Below are 5,380 nucleotides of genomic sequence, written 5' to 3'. Positions count from 1 at the left end.
TTGACGGCTCCCTACTTTGTTTTGTCCCTAATTGTGTCCCTAACTGTATAACGTAAATTCCCACTTCCTATGAGTACCAAGCATATTCACAGATGCTTAACGTAGGTGCGCTTCGAATGACGCCTATAATTACATATATGATATATCTTAATTAAAAGCACAATTACTTTCCCTTTCTTCAATTGGTGAAATTTTGAAAATTTTGTGTTTTTAGGTTGAATCGTTGTGTACGAGGTTTAGGCTTACTTTTTGGAGGAAAAAAATAAAATTGGACCACACTTTCGGGATTTTGTTGATTGAAAACTAAAATGAGTAGTGCTACTCAAACTTTTTTAAATTTATGGGTATTTTTTTATTTATTAAAATTTAAGTGAGTAATTGTTGACAAAATGACCTATTAGGGGGTAGTTCCCGACAATTTTCCAAATGCCCCATTTTGTGTGTCGAAAAATATCTCGATTTACGTGTTATTTTTTAACCATGAAAATTGCTGCGGTAGGGTTTTTGAGGTGGCTTATTTATTATCCACTTTTCCTTGCTAGATCTTCGTTTAGAAAGCAAATGGGCACCTTCTTGTTTGGAAACCTCCACCGTAAGAACGAACTATAGAAGAGGTGAGTGTTTGAGACAAGAGGGTATGATTATTGCATGAATTCACCTTCGTATTCAGGAATCTCCACCATAAGGATGAACTAAAATGGGTAGTGTCAAACCGCTCATATTAAAACTCTATTTATAGGGAATGGTTAAGATTAGGATTTCGGATATTTTGTCGTAGCAAATGGCGCACAAAACTCTAGAAGTTGTGCGTGGCTTCCGCGCGCAAGTAGGGGAGTTGCGGTGCTTAGGCTAGCGTGACATCTAATCTTGCGCGTGGCTGTATGGTAAGATTCGATTTAGTATATTTCAGAAATTCTAAATCTTCGCAAGCGTGACACTAACGGTTGCGCTGGGCTGCTACACACAACTGTATAAATTGCACGCGGCTGTCGAGCGTGACTTCATGAGTTGCGCACGGATTTTCCTATGGAAACCCTAAATTTTAACATGGGCACTCTAAATCCGTTTGAACTTAGGTTTAAATTTTGGGTTAGGCCTACTTTTTTACCGGGCTTAGTATTATTGAGATTTTTTAGTTCATTTCGTTTGGGTTGAGCTAGTCTGCCTGTTTTATGTGTTTAGGCTTCAATATGTAGTCCATTGGCATTCCTAACTCCAATCCAGCACAAGATGGAATTATTTATTGTCATAACAGTACACCTTCGGTCGGGATAGGGGACCAAAAGTAGATGTCTACAGATAATTATTGATACCTCATACATTTTTATCTGTATATGAAATGTTTTTTATATTACTCAATTATAATTAGTTTGGCGTATGTTTTTTATCGTCCAGAGAAACATCCCTCATACCATCATCTTTTAGGAAGGTACACTCATACAAGCTCACAGGCTCGTCGCTGAGCAAGGGGGCAACTGAGGCACCTACCCAAGCTCTACAGGCATTTTTAACTTTAAGTTTAAGAGTACATTTATATTAAATTTAGAGATGCAATTATAATCATGCATGAGTATCTCTGTATGTCTTGGTGGTTAGAATAAGTTGATGAGGTTAATGTACTCTTTAGTCAGCGGTTCAACTACCATTAGCTCTAAATTTTTTTTTTTTGAGATAAAATTACCATGTGTGGTACATATAAACCACTATAGCTAAATTCTTGTTTTTATTCATAAAAAATTATCATATGCATGGTAAGTATAAACTAATGTGACCTAAATTCTTATTATCATAATAAATATCTATGATTATTTTTCTAAAAAAAAAAAAATACACCCTCCGTCCTTTTATTAGAGTCTCATTTCTCATTTTTCACGGGAGTTAAGGTTTTTGTAAATTCCTTAAACCATGTGAATGGAATTATCAAAGTACATTAAGTGCATCAAATAACAAGTGAGAGAAAAAGAAAAAAGAGGTTAATAAATCCCAAATAGAAGAAGAAGTATCTAGAAAGAAGAAGAAGAAGAAGAAGAAGAAGAAGAAGAAGAAGAAGAAGAAGAAGAAGGAGAGAGAACATATGTTGTTGGATTAATAAACGCCAAAAATATATGGCACAAAAACTCAGTATAAAAAATGAGAATAATTTAGGGATTAAATTAGGAGAATGAGGTTAAAATTGTAAAAAAATCACTTACTAAAAAATGAGGATAATTCTATCAATGGGACTTTAATTGTGATTTTCCATAAAAAGGAATAGTGGGCTTTAATAAAAGGACATAGGGAATGATCAATTTCATTTGTAAGAGAGAATCAATCATAAATTCATAATGCTTCTTTTATACTCCCTCCGTTTTTAAATATTTGCTCCACTTTCCTTTTCTAGTTGTTTTTAAATACTTGCTCTATTTTCTTATTTGAAAATCTTTTACAATACTTAATTTATTTCTCTCACCTAGTGAATCCAACATAAATCATATTTTATATATTTCATATTATCTCTCCTCTATTTCTCTAAATCACTTTTGCTTTTTATAATTTTTTATTCTTCCCCCTTATCCCGCTTCCTTCATATAGTTTATTACTTTTCTAATTTCTCCTAAAATTCCGCGCATGGAGGAATGGAGCAAGTATTTTAAATTCGAGCGAGTACATTCTTTTTTACAAACCATATAGTTGTTGTAGAGGTTGTCCAAATGCAGTTTCTTTATGCACGAAGAAATGCATAACGAGGGGCAAGGATGTAAATTTGCTGAATTTTTGAATTGGTGAGTGGAATTCCACCTCAGTACCCGTTTAGCATTTTGTCAGTGAAACAGTACCCCGTTAGGCTTTTTTATTGTATTTCTATCTTCGTATTTGGGACGGATTGTATAGAATTTTAACTTTGTACTCGTATATCGTATAGTGTTCCATTCCATTTGATTAATTCCACTCAAGTGCTCTCTCTCTCTCCTGCATCTTCCTGTCTTAGTCTCTCTCTCCCTCCATCGTCTATCTCTTCCTCTAGCCTTTGGAGATCTGGAAAATCACTAACTCGCTCGCATAATCGCTCCGTTTTATGTTGAAGATTGGAGCATAGTAGGCGTCGAATTGAGGTAAGTAAAGTGTTATTGAATTTATAATTTAGGGTTTAAGAAATTTTTACAATTTTATGATTCTAACGCAATATAAATTATCCCCAAAATCGAGTTAGGTTTTATAAAAAATTGCAAACCTTAGCATCGCTAAACTTTTGATTTGATTTTCACAGTTAATTTTTTATTATGCTAAATCAGATTTTGGAAATCTCATTTCTTTTAATTTCAAGAGAAGCGCTTTTTTTTTTTTTTTTTTTTTTTGAATGTCATACAAATTTGAGAGTTTCTTGTTTGGCATTGCTAAGATTGTTCTATTATCTGATTCTTGATGTGAAGGTAGTGATAATGTATGGTGCCTTGTTTGAGAATTATCAACTTAACTGAATGAACGATTGATAGCCAATGCAGATATAGCTAAGAGATCTTAGACCTTTCTGTAGCGTGGTTGCTTTAAATTTTTTTAGTTTGATTTGGGGATTATTTTATATTATTTTTATATGGGTAGTCGAAAATTTCTGCAGGGTTTGTAGGTATGTATTCATTGTACTAAGCTGAGATTAACAGGGGTTTTGAGATGGTATTTTGGATCATATTTTGTTTTGGGGTTTTTTGGTTCATGAGTTCATATGCTGTTGAAAAAAGAAAAGAAAGACTTGCTAGTATGTGTGATGAAAGGGCTAGGATGTTACAAGATCAATTTAATGTTATGAATCATATTCAAGTTAGATCCATATTAATTTCCACTTTTCATCATGGAAAGTATCCATCTGCTATTGATCAGGTGTAGATTTCAATGAATTATAATTTATTACTAATATTTGATGATTTTGTAATTCCTTGCATCTCTGACTCAGTTTTTTCCCTAAATGATTGTGTTATGAGTAGGAAATTAGGAATTATGAGTGTATTTATCATGAATGTGGGCAAATTATTGAGAATTTTTGCAGTATATTATGCTTCCTGAAAATAATATTTTTGATGGGTCTGAAATTGTACTTCTGCTGTCAGCAGAGCTAATGGCCTTTGGATTTTGTGTTTGTTTGTGTCGGATTCTATCTGAAATTGTTGGTATTAAGTAGTTAGATACTAAGATGGACTTGGAAGGGAAAGCTTTTCACTTGGGTAGCCTAGATGAATAGATAGAATGAATACAAATTCTCGTATATTTCAAAGTTAACAGATTAGTAAATGATGAAAAAAAAAAATTGAACTATGCAGGTGAGTGGGATAGATCATCCTAAAGAGTTTGTTTTGTGGTTGTGGAATAGCTCACACTGCCTTAGAGCTTTTATATTTGTTTCTTCTTTGTTAATCTGGATATGGTCTTTGTTCATTTAGGTTAAGTATGATAGTATGCTATTATAGTTTATGGCTAGTATTAGACAATTAGTTCCTAACTAAGGTGAATATTGAACATAAAACTTGTGCAAGATACATTGAAAGAACTGCTTTCGAACAACCATTAACAAGTGGTGTGGCATATGCTGTGAAAGTGCTCCATTTTGAAAGAGAATAATTTGAGAAGCAGCATGGCTGGACTGTTGAACAAGAACCTATTTATAAGTATGATTATGCCGTGGAAAAGCTGGAGCCTTCTCTAGTTCAAGACGAATATGCCAATGATATTTACACAAGATACCATTTCTCATGTTATGTCGATGTGCTTTCTAGGAAGGTATTCTCTTATTTATTGTCTTTTCTCAGTTCTTAAGATTTATTAATTAAATTAGTTTGTTGTAATTTGAATGATTCTTTCTTGGTTAATGTAGACGAGTGATAATGTGTCAATGAATAATGCATTTAGATCATCTTATTGTGCTATTAGTTTTAATTTTTTTTGTCTGATGCTTTTTGCAGCCTAGCTCTAAAGTCCATGTACATTAGAAGGGAGACATCGATGAGCATAAGGTGAAGGGGCTGCTAAAATTGGAAGGGGGTTGCCAGTGAGCACAAGTTGAAAAGGGTTGTTGAAATGGGAAAAGGGAAGGGTTTGGAGGAGATGAATTTTAGAAGTATAAATCTATGTAATCTAAATATGACTCCCTCCGTTTTTAAATACTTGTTCCACTTTTCATTTGCGGTCGTTTTTAAATACTTGCTCCATTTCCTTATTTGGAAAGCTTTTACAATATTTAATCAATTTCTCTCACCTAGTGGTCCCAACATATATTCTTTCTCCTCCAATTCTCTCCACTACTTTTGCTTTCTATAATTTTTTATTCTTCCACCAACCCCACTATCTCCATATTTTATTACTTTCTCTAATTTCTCCTAAAACTCCGCGCATGGAGAAATGAAGCAAGTAT

The 5,380-nt window shown here is 33.5% G+C and overlaps 1 long non-coding RNA gene across 1 annotated transcript; it reads left to right on the top strand.

Annotated features, from left to right (window-relative positions):
* Window positions 1–2,885: 2,885 nt before the first annotated feature.
* LOC110694053 lies at window positions 2,886–5,130 on the top strand. Its single transcript, XR_002505719.1, has 3 exons — window positions 2,886–3,092; window positions 4,506–4,749; window positions 4,932–5,130. It is a non-coding gene; the product is annotated as an uncharacterized LOC110694053 (long non-coding RNA).
* The last annotated feature ends 250 nt before the right edge of the window (window positions 5,131–5,380 follow it).

The sequence above is a fragment of the Chenopodium quinoa genome, unplaced genomic scaffold (genome assembly GCF_001683475.1).
Source record: "Chenopodium quinoa cultivar QQ74 unplaced genomic scaffold, ASM168347v1, whole genome shotgun sequence".
In the NCBI taxonomy this organism is placed as follows: domain Eukaryota; kingdom Viridiplantae; phylum Streptophyta; class Magnoliopsida; order Caryophyllales; family Amaranthaceae; genus Chenopodium; species Chenopodium quinoa.
The sequence above is the reverse complement of the archived record's forward strand: the minus strand, read 5'-3'. Positions and strand labels throughout refer to the sequence as shown.